General features: G+C 47.2%; 1 protein-coding gene and 1 non-coding gene across 4 annotated transcripts in view; one reads left to right on the top strand and one right to left on the bottom strand.

Moving 5' to 3' along the window:
* Positions 1 to 17,624, top strand: part of WWC1 (WW and C2 domain containing 1) — a 152,177-nt gene that overhangs the window by 10,912 nt on the left and 123,641 nt on the right. The gene's annotated exons all lie outside the window — the stretch shown is intronic.
* On the bottom strand, positions 8,264 to 8,365 carry LOC123390883. The gene has a single exon (XR_006605471.1). It is a non-coding gene; the product is annotated as a U6 spliceosomal RNA (small nuclear RNA).

Below are 17,624 nucleotides of genomic sequence, written 5' to 3'. Positions count from 1 at the left end.
ATTTTGTTTATTCATTTGAGAGACAGAGCACAAGCAGAGAGGAGGGGAAGAGGGAGAGGGAGAAGCAGGCTCCCCCCTGAGCAGGGAGCCTGATGTGGGACTCTGAGATTATGAGCCAAAGGCAGACATTTAACAAGCTAAGCCACCCAGATGCCCCTCCTTAGTACATTTTATAGCTTTATCGGTCACTATATAATTACTGCTCAATTCATATATTTTGAGTACCAGAGTTCTTGGGCATAAACCATATTCTTCCTGTTTCTCTGGGAGAACTGATCATACTTCAGCGATAAACATAGTCCAGTAAACAATGACTTTTGCTAGAGGGGACTACTGAAAGGTATCTTAACAGCTCAAGGAGTTTCAAAAGGAGCCTGAGTGCTTTATTTCCATCGCTGACATAAAACAAACATTTGCCAGCTGCATTGGAGACCCTGGGTATTTCTTTTAGCTTCCTTACTGGTCACCCAGCCCAAGTTCTCAAAATGTGGTCCCAGACTAGCATATCAGCTTCTCCTGGGAACCCATTAAAAACACAGATTCTCCAAAAAAAAAAAAAGGAAAGAAAGATAGAAACAGATTCTTGGGACACCTGGGTGGTTCAGTCGGTTAAGTGTCTGCCTTAGGCTCAGGTCAGGCTCCCAGGGTCCTGGGATGAAGCCCCACATTGGGCTCCCTGTTCAGCAGGGAGTCTGCTTCTCCTCCTCTGCAGCTCCCCTTGCCTGTGCTCTCTTGCTTACTTGCTCGCTCTCTCTCTCTCATAAAGAAAGAAAATCTTAAAAAGAAAAAAAAAAGCAAAAAAAGAGAAATTCAGATACTCACATTCCACCTACTGGATCCAAAACTTGACTCTACTGCCCCTCAGTCTCAGATCAACTGGCCAAATGTTTGCAGCCAGAATGACCTAAGATATTTTGTTAGTGATCACAGGGAGAAACTGACCAGATTTTTTTTTTAAAAAGATTTTATTTATTTATTTGACAGACAGAGATCACAAGTAGGCAGAGAGGCAGGCAGAGAGAGATGTGGGACTCGATCCCAGGACCCTGAGATCATGACCTGAGCCGAAGGCAGCGGCTTAACCCACTGAGCCACCCAGGTACCCTGAAACTGATCAGATTTAAAGAACTCTCTGAGCACTGGCAGGTGGGGCGAGTTGAAATGGTCTTCATTGGCTTATGACTATTTTAGTATCATCCTCAGACTTGTATTGTGTAAGATAGACCCTCATTCACACTTTCACCAGACCCGACCGTTGCTTGACCTCCCACATCGAGCTTCAGCTCACAAATGAAGGTTAGAAAGGCCCTCCCCATGTGCTTTGCCTGGCCCCCATGGCACCTTACACTGTAGTAGAACAGCGTGGCCCCCTCCCTGCGTGTTCTCCATTCGGGGTGGTTGGGTAGCCTGGTGGCTGGCACACAGTAGGAATGCACAAGTCAGGGAATGAATGCTCCCTAGTTGGGAGTTTTAGATTCTGCTTCTGGTCAGAGCAACAAGTCATTTGCCTTCCCTGAGCCATAGCCTCCATTGCTCTACCGTGGGGGAGTAATAACCTTTGGTCCCCTTTCTGCAACAGAAGATAGGAGGTTGTGTTTGGACCTGGGGGACAAAAGGATCAGTCAGTGATTCTCAAGTTCAACTGCACATTGGTCTCACAGGAGGAGAGTGCTAAAAATACCCATGTCTGGCCCACTCCCAGACATTCTGGTTTAATTGGACTGCGGTATGGCCTGGGCACGGGACTTCCAGGGTAGAGCCAGATTGGAGAACCGTGACTGTAGGTAGATAATGGTCTTATAAACACTTGCAAGGTTTCAGTGAGATTATATGAAAGTACCTCCTAGAAGGTTTTAAAAATAAAGATTTCTACAGTTCTATATAGAAAAATTGAGATGATCTAGGAAATATTTAAAAAGCAGTTGTGGTAGGGGAGAAGTAGATCTTTGGGGGATTTCAGTCACCTTGCTGTACCTGCCTTGTGATTTCTTTCCTGGAGTGTTAAGGATCAGAGAGATTTAAGCTCATCTTTACTTTAATGTGAAAATCTTTAAATTCCCATTGCAGCAGTAATGCTTTTGAACAAATTGGTCTAAGCTACTGCGGAGTTGCAGTCTTGGGGGTTGGGCCCCCAGTGCTGCTTCTGTCTGACCTCAGCAGAACCCCGTCTGGATTTCATGCACACATCTGTGTCCTTGAAACTCCAAGAGAGTGGGGCGTGCAGACATTGTCACCATATAGATCATAGCCTGTGGGTAAGAACTAATAATAGCTAACATTTATTAAGACCTTAGACTGTGCCAAGATCTGGGCTGTGGGCTTTGAATGCATTATCCAATGTAATTCTCCGAGCAGCCCAGTGAAGTAAGAACGATACCATCTCCATTCTGCTGATGGGGAAAGTGATGCATAGGGGGTTGAAAACTTGCCCACGATTGTAAGCTAGTAAGTAGCAGAACTGGGATTCAGATTCAGTCTGCCCACCCCAAAATGCATGTTCTTCACGATCGCGTAGGTCAGGCAAGGCTGTCAGGGAGAGCAACACTGACTTCATCCTGGTCATTCAGACCAGAGCCCCTTTCAGTATGGTGATTCCTGCACTGACCACTTTTTCCAGTTGCTCGGGGTCTGTTTGGAGAGGCCAGGCTTTCGTGTTTGCTCTACTCCTGTTCTAGCAGATGTCCCTTTTCAGGAAGCAGGGTGAGTGAGCTGTTTTTCAGAGTACAGTAGGTTTTTTTCAAAATCTACCCCCCAGGGATGAACGTCCTCAACCAAATTTCTCCGTCCATGGTGGTGATCAGCATCTCCGCTTTACCCTCCTTATGGGCTGTGTTCAAGAAGTCTCCATCTCTTACTACTTTGGCACCAAAGACTTAGCAAGAATCAAGTTCCTCTTGGACTCTTGGTGTCTGCCCAGCGTATGGGCTTGGTCTGCAGCACTCTTGCTTGCCAACTAGAACATCCTTAGGATGTTTGTTTTGGGGTCCCTAGAAGTCATTTGGGGCATCTCAGGCCCGAAGTGGCTCTAACTGGGCATGAACTACCTTCCAATTCTATTGCACTTGGTTAGAACTGAAACAAAAGAATGTCATTACCTTTGTGTATTTGGTTCCTGGTGGGAACTGTACTAGGAACGGAATCCCATAGTGAATAAAGGCTAACATCGCCCCTCGTGGAACTTAACAGCCAAATAATAAAAACATAAACATAATTACAGATCATGAAAATGAAAAAGATGCTGTATTAGAAAATAAGTCCTTGTGATTGACACCAGAGGTCAAGGCATAAAGTTGTAAAGTTCCAGAATTTGAAAAACTGGGTTTGCTGTGAACTTTAGATAAGATGCATTTGTAATGATCACTCGTCTCCCTCTTCATACAGGGCTTCTTAATTCCGGTGAGTAGATTGTGATCCTCCCTGTAGTGGCCACCAACAGGGTTTCTTCTCTCCTTGGGCCAAGGAGCCACATTTCCCCTGAGTCCGGCATCATCTGCTGACTGCATACATCTGAACTGCCGGAGTGGCTCAAATGCTTATTTCCAGGCCCAGCCCCCGTCAGCATAATCAGAACCCATGGATTATGTGGACCCAGCCCCCATGTGTGTGTGAAAGGCACCCTCAAGTGATTTTGATACCCTCTTAAGTTTGAGAGCCCCTGAACCCAACCAGGACTAGAATCCCTTTGGCCTCTGCCCCAACCTGGCCTGCTTTTTGGACCTCCTATCGAGGAAATCTCTTCCTTCTTCCAGACCTCTGTGCATTCTTCTCCAGTGTGCTCTGGCATTCCCTCTCCAAGAATAAATGTTCAGCCTTTTGTGCTCCCACCCCACGCCCCTCCCTCTGAAGAACACAGAGGAATTCCATAGCCACTGGCTCCGCAGCCCCCACTCATGCTCCAACACTGGACATCCTCCTCCTCCTCCCAACTCCTCCTCTGACCGCAGTTCCAGAAAGGTCACAGGAGCCCCACGGTGAGCTCTGACTTCCCTGTACCACCTGACAACACGGCGGACCCTCCTCCTTTCCTGGTGTCTTTGTTTAATTTTTGTTTATTTTGTAGAGATGTAATTGACTTGTAAGTTTAGTTTTAGGTGTACAGCTAATGATTCAGTATTTGTATATATTGCAAAATGATCATCACAGTAAGTCCAGTTAATATCCCTCAATACCTAGAGTATTTTTTTCTTTTGTGACAAGACCTTGTACTGTCTGCTGTTAGCAGTTTTCAAGTATGCAATGCAGTATTGTGAACTATGGTCACCATGCTGTATATCCCGTCTCCAGGCTTACACATCTCCAGGACTTATTTATTTTGTTAACTGGATGTTTGTACCTTTTGTCCCCTTTCACTCATTTTGCCCACCACACCTCCTGCCTCTGGCAGCCACCAGCCTGTTCTCTATCTGTGAGCTTGTTTTGTCTTATTTTTGGATCCCACATATGAGATCATATCGTATTTGTCTTTCTCTATCTTATTTCACTTAGCATAATGCCCTCAAGGTCCATCCATGTTAACATAAGATTTCATTCTTCTTCATGGTAGGTCTATTCCATTATATATATACACCACATTCCCTTTACCCATTCATTCATCAGTGGCCACTTAGGCTGTTTCCATTATCTCGACTGTTGTAAATGAGGCCTCCATGAGTATGGGGTGCAAATATATTTTTGAATCAGTGTTTTCATTTCCTTCAGTGTTACCCAGAAGTGAGATTGCTAGGTCATATGGTAGTTTTGTTTTTCATTTTTTGAGGAACCCACATACTGTTTTTTGATTTTTCAAGATTTTATTTATTTGAGGGTGCCTGGGTGGCTCAGTGGGTTAATAAGCCTCTGCCTTTGGTTCAGGTCATGATCTTAAGAGTCCTGGAATCGAGGCCCACATCAGACTCTCTGCTCAGTGGGGAGCCTGCTTCCCCCCCTTCTCTGCCTGCCTCTCTGCCTACTTGTGACCTCTCTCTCTGTCAAATAAATAAATAAAATCTAAAAAAAAAAAAAAAAAGATTTTATTTATTTGATACAAAGAGAGAGTGATCGAGCATGAGCACACCAGCAGGGGGAGCAGCAGAGGGAGAAGCAGGCTACCTGCAGAGCAAGGAGGCTGATGTGGGTCTTGATCCCAGGACCCTGGGATCATGATCTGAGCCTCAGGCAGATGCTTAACCAGCTGAGCCCCCCAGGTGCCCCCATACTGTTGCTCCTAGTGCCTGCCCCAGCTTACATTCCCTCCAGCAGTGGACGGGCCTCTGGTAATGGATGGTGTTGACCCTCTTCTATGGGCGGTCACTCTGTTCCAGGACAGGGAGAGCATTTTGCAGTCTCACCTCCCATTGCTCTTCCCTAGTAGTGTCCCGTGACCCCATACTTCCTGCTACCTCCTCTCCAGCGAAACCTGAAGGGCCCATTACTAGTTTCCTGCTGGACATCATTTCTGGGTCCAGACACACACTGTACTCAACTACAGAATTAAACCTGAATCCAGTCCTTCCCATGAGAAGATCCCCCTATAATGACTAAACATGCCTGGTTCAACTTCTAAAGATCCAAAAAGTGTGCAGCAAAACGTAGGTATTCCTCCCCCCGGTACCCATGGGCCCAGTTCCCCCACTACACACAGGCCACCATCCTCTGAATCCCTCCCTGCCCCTGTCTAGCTGCCAAGTTCTGCCACCCTTTCTTATACAGGCTCTGACACCTGCTTCCTTTTCTGTTTATTCCTACTGAGGCTTGTTTGAAAATAGAGGCCAAACTAGAGGCCTCTCCCTTCTGGCCAAGCTGTGGCCTGCTTTCAGATCGGTCTTGCATAATCCAGTGCTGACTGCCCCTCTCACACTCTGGTCACCCCACCCCCAAGTTTGCGGAGGTACAACCTTCTTAGCCTGACCATCAAAGCTCCTCAAAGCTGGGCCTGCCTCATTTTCTATGTCTCTAATGCTTTGCCCCGCTTTCCTCATTAATAAGATGAGGGTAGTAGTAGTATTGACCTCCTCCTATTTTTAAAGATGTTTTTTACAAAAAACCTTTCCCATGCACCTTTTGGTATCTTTTACATGTTGGCATATAATTTTAAACTAACAGGGAAATTACAAAAATATAAGAAATTTCCATATACCCTTTACCCAGATTTACCGATTTTTACGTGTTGCCCGTGTAGCTTATAGTCTCTCATTTTGTGTGTGAGTATGTGAGTCTAGATATGTGTGCATATGTATACAGACATATGTAATTATGTGAAACCATGACGTATATAAACCATTTAAGAGTAAGTTGGTTATAGGGGTACCTGGGTGGTTCAGTTGGTTAATAAGCTCCCAACTCCTGATTTCAGCTCAGATCTTGAGCCCAACGTTGGGTTCCATGCTGGGCACAGAGCCTGCTTTAAAGAAAAAGCTGGTTATTACTTTTTTTTTTAAGTTGGTTATTACTCTTAAGTTGGTCATCATGTCTCTTTGCCACTAAATACGTCCATGTTTGTCCGTATATGTGTATATAAGAAACAAAACGTGTTCTTACATAACTACGCTACGTCCAGTTTTAATAAGCTTCTGTTAAACTATTTAAATACTTTGCAGAGTGCCCCGCAGCGTGTAGGTGCCAGTCACCGTTGCTGTGGTTCGTAAGCTCTCTTGATCAGTCCTCTGTGTGTGGTCCACCTGGGTCAGTGGCAGTCCCGAAACAGGCAGAGCCTTTATGCCGTTCTCCCAGTGTGGGCCCGGTTCCCAGCCCCAGCGGTATCCGTGGGAGCCCCACATCCCTCCCAGGCCACAGGGATGCTGCCTGCTCCACGAGGCCTTCCCTCATCCACCATCTCCCGCCCGGCTCCCGCCCGGAAGGGATCTACTTTAAGTCCAGTCTCTTCTAGTCCAAAGCAGGGAAAACCCATATCAGATGGCTCTGGGAGGAAGAAGCTGCTGTGAGCTTAGATTTCACAGGAATCTAAGGAAGGGAATAGAGGCCCGCACTGCTGGGCAAGTGGGACTGCAGCTGGAGGCCACCAGAGGTTTCTGCTACCTCCCGATACCTGCAAACAGCAGATCTAAAATGTGTTCATGAATTCACAGTCAGTTCTGCCTCTAACTTGCCGTGTAAACTTGGGCAAGCTGCTTAATCTCTTCGAGCCCCCATGTCCTTGCTTCTTACAAATAAAGCTAAAAGAATAGCCCAGATTTTATTGAGTGCTAAGTGCTGCACTAAATGTCTTATATTTACTCAACCAACTGTCTAAGGGAGGTGCTCTAACTCTTCCCATCTACAGAGGAGGAAGTGGGGGCATGGAGGACCTAAGTTAGTTGCCCAAGGTCACACGGCTAGAAGGTGGCCAGGCTGGGATTCAGTCTCAGGCTTCTGGCTCCAGAGCGTCCGCTCTTAAATGAGCACCCATTCCAAAGGGTTCTTGGGAGAACTGCAGCATGAATGCTTCCACGCAAGGCACCTAGCAGACAGCAGGGCTCAGACTTAAGGACTCACAAATGCTAACAGCTTAGACATTATCAGAGCTCTAGGGGACCCTTATCCCCACCATGGCCCCAGCCTGTCTCATAACCCTCCAGCCCAGCTGTTAACCACAGTTAACTCAGTGGCCAAAAATTTAGTGCTGATTTGGAAAATTACAGAGCTGACCTTGAATTGGGCTCACCTGGTACTGGAAACCAGACTCAGGGATCCTGTGGTACCAACCACAGCAGCTGCCTGCCCAGAGAGTCTGTGGGCAGTTGGCCATCCCTAGATCATCCTTTCTCAGAACTTCTGAGTTTATTGTTTTGATTCTGTGGCAGTGAGTAGGACTCAGTGGTTCCTGTATCTGAGCGCATGCTCGATTCAGAGCCCTCCTCTGGCCTCCTCCCCGCATGCTCGATTCAGAGCCCTGCTCTGGCCTCGTCCCCGTGTGGCAGACTCCCACTCATTAGTGTGACCCCTACCCTCTCGCTGCTGGAAGTGTGGGCTGTGGACCAGCACAGCAGCACTGCCTGGGATCCCGCTTGTTAAGACTGCAGGATCTCAGGCGCCTGGGTGGCTCTTGGGTTCAGCCTCTGCCTTCGGCTCAGGTCATGATCTCAGGGTCCTAGGATGGAGCCCCACATTCGGCTCTCTGCTCAGCAGGGAGCCTGCTTCCCCCTCTCTCTGCCTGCCTCTCTGCCTACTTGTGGTCTTTCTCTCTGTCAAATAAATAAATAAAATCTTAAAAAAAAAAAAAAAAAGAACGCAGGATCTGACTCCACCCCAGGCCCACTGAATCAGAAACTGGTTTTGGCTTTTTGTTTTTCATATGGAATGCTTCACAAATGTGTGTATCTGCCTTGCACAGAGGCCATGCTAATCTCTGGATCGTTCCGATTTTAATGTATGTGCTGCCGAAGCGAGCGGCAGAGACTGCATTTTAGCAAGATCCCGGTGGTCCTTAAGCATGTTGATGTTCGAGTAGCACTAGCTAGACCATTCAATAGGGCTTACTACTTCACAGCCCTGGTTTTTCTGTTTGTTTTAATTTTTTGTTTTGTTCTGTGGCTGACTGCCTCTTACTAAGCTCTGATGTTGAGCACACCACATATTTGTAATATCAGTAAACATTGGATTATTACAGTCAGTCCTAAACAGCATCAGGGGAAAAGAGTTTCTCAGCCTGCTCCCAGAGCTCCACATGGAATAAGGGAATGAAGCTGGATGGGTATGAAGGTCAGTTCAAAGGAGGTCACCCTGCCAAGAAAAGGCAGGTCGGGAGACTAGCGTATTCAGCGGCTGGGCCAGAGCAGAAGGGGGCTGTGTGGGAAGTCCCCAGGGTGGCAGAACATGGCCCTTGGGGACATGGGGCTGTTGGAAGGTGGAAAGTCTTAGGAGGGTAGTGCCTCTGACTCTAACACATAATATGGAGGTGGCCCAGCAGGCAGTGGGCAGAGATCACAAAGGCAGGGTTCCAGCCCTCAGGGAACAGTAGCAAGAGCAAGACAGGGAGGCGTAGGGTCCTTGGGAAGGTCCCCCCATAAGCTTCCCAGGCAGGGGCTTGAGCCAGTGAAATAAATGGCTGGACTAGCTCCGGGTAGGGAAAAATAGTGCCATGAGGGTGCCAGCAGAAACAGTGCCGATGGCCTGGGTGGAGGAGCCACAGTGGCTGGTGGAGCCAGAGTCCTCACCTGCAGCCCCGGGTCCAAGCCAGGAGGAGCCTTTAGGGGGTGGTACTGGAGTAACAGAGACCAGACTCCCAATGGAGCACCCAGGATGGAGGGGCAGGGAGCCAGTCACGGGCAATAGAGAAGGTCTGTAAGACGTCCGTAGACTGCCTTGCCTTTCCTGACACGAGGTTGGCAAGGAGGTGTGGCCAGATTCCAGAAGGCTTACCTGTCACTGCTCGCTGGGCCCTGGTTCACCTGTGGACAGCCTTTTGGCTAAAGTGTGGACCTTGCCCCGACACCTTCCTGAGATAAGGCCCACCGTCATCCCATGGAACACAGTGACAGCCGTCCACGTGAGTGGAGTTCCTCACACCCTGCTGGGGTTCGCTTTCGGTTTGTTTGACGTTGGTCATGTCTGTCTGTGTAAAAGGACTGAAGAACGAGTCATTAGTGAGCTGTCCAAAGTCCCTTTGGGAACATTCCAGGAAAACAATATTCCATCAAAGCCACAAGTGGCTTTTTTTTGTTGTTTTTCCCGTTCCTTCAAAGCAGGGTTTCTCAGAGTGTGGTCCATAGACCTCCTGCCTTTGACTCCCCCAAGGAGCCCACAGAACAGATTCCTGGGCCCCCACCTGAAATACACTGAATCCGAACCTCAGCGGGGGCTTCCAGGATGCTGCATCTTTATTGGATTTGATTTATTGGAATCTAATCTTAAATATGCCTCCCAGACAATTCTAACACGCCTTAAGCTTGAAACCCTCTCCTCCCCGCGCCAGGAAGCGCTCTCCTTGCTTTCCATGAACCGAGTGTGTGCCCTGCCTGCTGATTCTCCCTCTGAGCCCTGCTGCCCATCTCCCCTCCTCCGGCTTAAAGACCTCCTCTTGAGGGAGCCTGCTTTGTCCCAGCTTGCGTAAGGGCAGCTGCTGTGCACCTTTTCCCCCATGCATCCACCAGGAGCCATCCTCCTTTTCAAGTCCATGTTCTCCACTGAATGGGGTAGTGGCCTATCAGCCACCTGGGCCCAGCACTGCCTCTTGCACACAACTGTACCAGTAAACAAGTGGATGGATACTCCCAAAGTCACCTGAGAGGCGACAGGAAAGTCCCGGAATAAAGGATGATGATGATAGACGCTTCCTGGTGAGAATCTGTCACGTCCTGACTCTTTTGGTCAGTCTGAAGTCCTAAGTCAGGTTTTGGACCCAGAGAGCCAGTGTTGGACCAGAGAGCTCCCAGGGTTCTGAGTGTCTGGGGACACCGCCCACCTGTATGGGGCGGAGGCGTCTCCTGTGGGAGCCGAGCTCTCTGTCTGCCGCTCAGGAAGTCTCCTGATGTGGAGAAAAAAACTCAAGGATGGTGTGCCAGCCCCGGCCCAACCCCACACCCAGGGCCGCTAGAATGTGCAAGCCTTCGCCTTGTCATGAGGCATTAAAAAATAGAGCTTTGGCACCATGGAACTCCCATGAGTTCTTTACCCCCAAGTTTCTCAGCGTTTGCTACCGTGATTTTCTGCGTAAGGCTCCGTATTGCTGTTTGCCAAACTGGTAACTGTTGGCCCAGCGGGAATCCCATGGCCTGTCTTCGTCGCATCAGTGAAGGGAGAGCCAGCTGTCTGTGGTCGAAGAATGCTGCCCATCACTCATCTCTGAAAAACTAGCTGCAGTTCCTTACTCTTCACTGGAGTACCACAAAACCTGCTGTAGGAGTCCAGGGTCCCTCCTCTGAACTTGCCTGCTTATCTGTGTGCATGGCACGGGCAGGGAGGTGGGGGCACCTGGAGGGACTCTGGGGTTAGCCTAGACTGCTGTGACCTCAGGGGACCTCAGCACAGGAGACAGCTGACCTCTTGATGCATGAGGGCAGGGTAAGGGCAGTCTGCTCTCAATCCAAAGTGGGGCCAGAACCTTCCTTGGTTCTTTGAAGAGAAAGGAGTGGCTGAATTGGAGGGGCAGGGCTGAGCCGCTGAGGACTCAGCATGCAGCAGGCTCTCAGCAAATGCGGCTTGAGTTGAGTTGGTAAAAGGGAAGCGTCCAGTTCTCGTTGATGTGGGCTGTGTCAGAATCTTCAGGCGTTTGCTATAATGTCATGAGGGAATCAGGTATTAGAAGATCATAGTTAATTACTGAGTTTCTTTTGTGTATTTTTTATAAGGATATTATTTCTCAATCTATTCCCTTTCTTTTCTCATCTCCCCGGATTACACTCAATTTGTTTCTAGGAGGAAGGCAGTGCTGTGCATTATTTGGTCAGGATTTTATATTCAAAGATAATAAAGTTCAAAAATCCCTCTGGATGCTGATGAAACTTCCTAGAGGTTGTGACAGTCACCGTGTACCAAGCCATTGTACATGCATTCACTATTTCGCTTGTCCTCACCTTCCGGATGAGGCTGCTGAGGCCCAGAGAGAGCAGGGATACAGGGAATTTATCAGCGTCACACAGCAAGTTGGCGCGAGGTTGGGTTTCCATCCAGGGCTCAGTGCTCATCACTGCCGCATGGTCTCCTGGAGGTCGTTGGCTCGCGCTGATGTAACATTGCTAACACTCTTTGAGTTCTCCACCGCTTCTCAGAGGGTTTTGTGTATGTGTCCTGATTTGAGAATTAGTTAAGCTCTTGCACTCTCCAGGGTGCAGCGACTGGAATCCAGGCGCTGGAGGAAGTTCCTGTCTCCTTCCTAAAGTCCACGGGCAGCCAGATCCCACAGACCCTGCTCTGCAGGACAGTGAGGACAGGAGGTGTTGCCCAGCGGTTGGTGGGCAGCATGGACGGAGATTGTGGAGGGGGTGGGGTCATGATGACCCACGGGGCACCTGATCCCCCGTCAGCTCTCACACTCGGGCCCTCTCCGTGCCACAGCCTCCTCTCCTAGTTCCCTCTTTGGCTCCTGCCCTCTTAGAGTCTTAGCTGTTTGGAAAATTGAACACAGAGGTCTTTTCAGAAAGAGTCTTGTTCTCCAGTATTCCTGGTGTCCTTACTCACTGGAGAGAGAGACAGACAGAAGCAGGATTGCGTGGGAAGGAGAGGCAAGTGTATGGGAACCATTGAGATGCAATTGCTAATGACTCCTGGAATTTGTGTCCTAAACGTCCAACTTGCATGCAGGGGTGCTGCCTGCCTTTGTGAGGGGCCAGGCCTCACTGAATGATGTGTTATCAGAATGGTACCATAGCCTTCCGACGGCTCGAAGATCCTGGTGTTAGGAGGACACGGCCATGAGGAGATGGAGAGCCCTTTCTACACAGCATGATTTAGCTTTCATTATATAACCCCTGGGCCTGCTGGCCCTTTGTTCTTGTTCTCTTTGACAAAGGATTTTTTTTTTTTTAACTTTCTGATTAGAAACCAGTAGTGTAAGCCTGCTAATCACCTCTTTTGGCTTGGCATGTGAACCAGGGAAAGGCCATAGCATTTAATCTGTTTGCAAGGGCCCTCTCAGTATCAGAAGTTCAGAAAAGTCGTCGTGCCCCCCTGCCCACTTAAAAAAATTATTTAGGGTCATTTCTACTATAATTATAATAATAGACATTCGGAGATGTATTACTTTTTAGTTTACTTTTTGAAACATTAGTTTACTTTTTAAATCATGTAATTTGGGGGTGCCTGGGTGGCTCGGTTGATTTAGTATCTGCCTTCGGCTCAGGTTGTGATCCTGGAGTCCCAGGATCAAGCCCCACGTCAGACTCCCTGCTCAGTGGAGAGTCTGCTTATTCCTCTGCCCCTCCTCCTTCTCTGTCAAATAAATAAAATCTTAAAAAAAAGAAAAAACATGTATTTTTGATTGGGTAAAATATACATAAGATTTACCATGTGAACCATAGTAAGCATCCAGTTCTGTGGTGTTAAGCACATTCACTCTGCTATGGGACTATTACCACTGTCCATCTCCAGAACTCTTTCCATCTTGTAAAACTGAAACTCCTCTTTTTTTTTTTTTAATTTTAAGATTTTATTTAGTTTTTTTTTAACACAGCAAGACTGACACAACAAGAGAGGAAACACAATTAGAGGGAGAACAGGCATCCCTGCAGAGCAGAGAGCCTGATGCGGGGCTCCATCCCAGGACCCTGGGATCATGACCTGAGCTGAAGGAGGATGCTTAACCCACTGAGCCCCTCAGGCGCCCCAAACTGTGCCTCATTAAACTCTCTGCTCCTCGTTTGCCTCTCTGTAGCCCACGGTGGCCACCATTCTACTTGCTGTTTCTACCAGTTTGACTGCTCGGGCTCCCACGGTATTTGTCTTCTTGTGACTGGTCTGTTTCATTCAGCGTGACGCCCTCCAGGTTCATCCATGGTGTCCCATGAGGCAGAATTCTTTCCTTCTTTGAGGCTGACTAGTATTCCATTGTATGTAGATGCCATGTTTTGTTTATCACTTCCCATTCACAGGCCAGGGTTGCCCTCCCCATTAGACTGTCATGAATAGCGAAGCTCCAGACACAGGTGTACAAATATCTGTTCCCGTACTTGCCTTTAAATCTTTTGGCTTTATTCCCAGAAGTGGAATTTCTGGATCATATGGCAATTCCACTTCGAATTTTTTGAGGAGTCCCTGCACTCTTTTCCACAGTAGCTGTACCATTTAAACCCACAGCAGCAGGGTGCAGACCTTCCCTTTTCCCCACCCCTTCACCAACACATTTGTGATTTTCTGGGTAGGTGTATAGTAGCCATCCGAATGAGTGTGAAATAGCATCCCGTGGTTTGGATTTGCGTTCCCCTGATAATAAGCAGTGTGGAGCATCTACACAGATATTCTTAAAAAATCTAACTCCTCAGGGCACCTGTGTGGCTCAGCTGGTTAAGCGTCTGCCTTCAGCTCAGGTCATGATCCCAGAGTCTGGGATCAAGGCCCCGCATCAGGCTAGTGGGGGGTCTGCTTCTCACTCTGACTCTCCCCCTTCTCATGCTCTCTCTTTCTCTCTCTCAAATAAATATAATCTTTTAAAAAAAAAAAAAAAAATCATCATGTCCTTTCAAATAGAGAGAGGCAGTAAAATATATGTTCAAGGAGTTGAGTCCTAGAAGCCACACTGCCTGGGTTTATTGCGAGTCCCACTCCTTACTGACTTTTGTTACCTGGGTCCACTGCAAGACTTCTCTGTGCTTCAGTTTCTCATATGTGAAATGGGAGCGCATGAAAACAGATCTCACAAGCCTACTGGGAAGACTCAGGGCATTAATCCCGTTATGTCTTGTAGAATACTTGCTATGGATGGGCCGACGGCTTTGCGTCATTACTCTTAGTGGACAGAGTTTGAATCTGCTGCCTTCCATCAGCCAGGGATAGTTTTCTTCTCTGCCAACTCTTTTTCAAGTAGGGGTGTTTGAGGTGAGATGGTGGCTAGAATCTGGTGGCTTTTCACATCCCAAGGGTGGGCACGTCAGGGGGAAGAAGAACCGTGGCAGCCTTTGATACCGTCCTGAAACCTGACAGAATCTGGTTTGGAGAGTGAGTGTTTACAGAGCTGGTAATTGGTAGGGAAGTGGGACTGGGCCTGGCCATCTAGTGGAAAGGAAGCTGCTGTGGTTCCTCAACCAGTAGGCTTTACAGCAAGTAACCATCTGGAGGAGGAATAGCTCCTAATGCCTTAAAGGAAGACAGCTAAGGTTTGGGTTGCTACCCGTATGACCATAGGGCCTGGGTAACTGTTCCCAGGCCCGCATTGCCTGTGTCCCCTGTGTCTCAGTGTCTGAGCCTCCATATAGTGCCCCATCTGTAGAGCATTAGCCTCGTTCCAGAGAGATCAGGGTTTGCTTTCCCTGAGGTAAATTCCAGGCATGCCAGGAGAAGCCTGGGGTTACAGCTTTCCCTCTGCTTCCCAGAGCACACCTCTGACTTGGTACCCTCAGGGGAAGATGTCCTGGCAAAGTCATCCTCATTCCTGATCCTTCCCTAAAGCCTAACCCAATTTCCTTAGCCAAACAAGAGGAGCAAACTCACTGAAGGAAGGGAGAGCTTCCCTTCTCCTGCCTTCACCTGGTTAACCATCTTTTCCAAGCCCAGCTTGAAACATCATTTCCTCAAGAAATCATTCCCTGACTCCCCAGATGGGGCCAGGTTCGGTGTTTACATACGCTCGTAGAGCAGTATTCTTTTCCTTTAAATCAGTTGTTCGATGATAATTAGCTAATTAGATCTCATGTGTTTTCTGTTTAATGTCAGCCTAGGACTCTTCTAGACAGCCATTCTCAAAGTGTGGTCCCTGGCGGTCCTGGAGATTCTCGGAGGGGGTCTGTAAAGTCAAAACGTCATGATAATACTAAGAAGTCATTTGCCTTTTTTATGTTGTGTCTATCATGAGAAGACTGTGGAGTTTCTAGAGGCTACATGATATATGGTTTTGCAACAGGCTGATGCAAATACATCTCTTAGGACTCAGCTGTCTGTTAAGCCATACATTAAAGTTTTGCAAAAATATAAAGTAATGTGGCTCTTCTCACCAATTTTTTTGGAGGGAACTTAGAAAAACATTTAAGTATAAAAGCACTTAAATTATAAATCTGTTATACAGTAAAATGTTTTAAAATTTATATTAAATTTATAAATATAAAATTATATTTAATTATAAGCATGTGTGTGTTAACATGCGATGGGATTACTGTTTTTATTTTCAAAGAAATTAATAAATATTTTCAAATTTTTTCTGTTTTGATTCCTAGTATGGTAAATATTGATAAAGAAAACACACATAAACAGAACCTCTTTGGTGTCCTCAGGTTTCAAGATAGTGAAGGGGACCTAAGACCAGCGGGTTTGAGAACTGCTACCCTAATCATGAGTCAGTAACCTCTTTCTATGAAGATCTAGATGGTAAATATTTTAGGTTTTGTGGATGATACCACTTGTCCTAGCCACTCAAATTTAGAGCACAAAGGCTGTCATAGATAATATGGAGACAAATAGGCATGGCTTGTCCCACTGAAAACTATGTTTACAGAAGCAGGCGCGGCATGCGTTTGGCCTGCAGGCGATAGTTTGCCATCCTCTGCTCCAGACGATAAGCTACAGGTCAGGAACCCCATCTAATTTGTTAATTACTTTATCCCCAGTACCTACCCCCTGGTCTGGTCTACTTAGTAGGTATTCAGCACTTTCAGCAATTTAGCTGCTGGCAGCACAAGTCAGAATGTATAAAAAACAGTGGTTTAGCTTCAAGATTTTTTTTTTAAGATTTTATTCATTTATTTGACAGAGAAAGTGAGAGAGCACAAGGAGGCAGAGCAGCAGAGGGAGAGGGGGAAGCAGCTCCCCACTGAGCAAGGAGCCCAATACGGAGCCTGATCCCAGGACCCTGGGATCATGACCTGAGCCAAAGGAAGACTTTTTTTTAAGATTTTATTTATTTATTTGACAGAGAGAGAGATCACAAGTAGGCAGAGAGAAGAGGGTAAGCAGGCTCCCCACTGAGCAGAGAGCCCGATGCGAGGCTCAATTCCAGGACCCTGAGATCATGACCTGAGCCAAAGGCAGAGGCTTAACCCACTGAGCCACTCAGGCGCCCCCAAAGGTAGACTCTTAACGACTGAGCCACCCAGGTGCCCCTTAACTTCAAGATTTAACTTTACTTCTTTATCATATTAAAAAAAAAAATCACAAGACAGGCCAGTCAGGGTTGGAGCAGTAGCTGCACATGGTCACCAGGGACCCAGGTTCCTTCAGCATCTCTGCTCCACCATTCTTAGCATGTTTCTTCCATCGTTATACTCACATGGCTCCAACAAAGCTTAAAAAGGCTCAAGGGAATAAAGTTAATCTGCCAATAAATTAACTGCCATCATGACAAAACTTTTTTTTTTTTTTTTTAAGATTTTATTTTTTTTTTTGAAAGAGCACAAACAGGGAGGAGAGAGAGAAGCAGGCTTCCCCCTGAGCAGGTCCTGGATCCCAGGCTGAAAGATGACATGTAATCGACTGAGCCAACCAGGCACCCCACAACAAAAGTTTTTTTTGTTTTGTTTTGTTTTTGTTTTTTAAAAGATTTTATTTATTTATTTGACAGAGATCACAAGTAGGCAGAGAGGCAGACAGAGAGAAGGAGGGGAAGCAGGCTCCCTGCTGAGCAGAAAGCCCGATGTGGGGCTCGATCCCAGGACCTTGAGATCATGACCCGAGCCGAAGGCAGAGGCTTAATCGACTGAACCACCCAGGCGCCCCACAACAAAGGTTTTTAAAGACAGAACACAAAATCCAGATTCTCAGCAGCTCAGTCTTCCCCATGTGCAGCACAGACTAGAAAAGGTACTTAAACATAGGAGGAAAGACAGCAGAGACAAACTCAGAGATGGCAGATAACGGAATTAGCAGAAAAATGACCTTAAAGTAGCATAGGTATGTTTAGGATTCAAAGGAGAATACACCAGTAGAGAAATGGAACCAAATAAAAATTCTGGATGAAAACTATAGTAGTTGAAGTGAAAAATCCAGGAGGGGGATCGAATGGTAGATTGGATGTTGTAGGAAAACGGGGGCACTGAACATGAAGTCAGGGCAATAGACACTATGCAAAC

This window comes from Mustela putorius, unplaced genomic scaffold (assembly GCF_011764305.1).
Source record: "Mustela putorius furo isolate JIRA1106 unplaced genomic scaffold, ASM1176430v1.1 tig00000145_pilon_pilon_pilon, whole genome shotgun sequence".
In the NCBI taxonomy this organism is placed as follows: domain Eukaryota; kingdom Metazoa; phylum Chordata; class Mammalia; order Carnivora; family Mustelidae; genus Mustela; species Mustela putorius.
The sequence above is the reverse complement of the archived record's forward strand: the minus strand, read 5'-3'. Positions and strand labels throughout refer to the sequence as shown.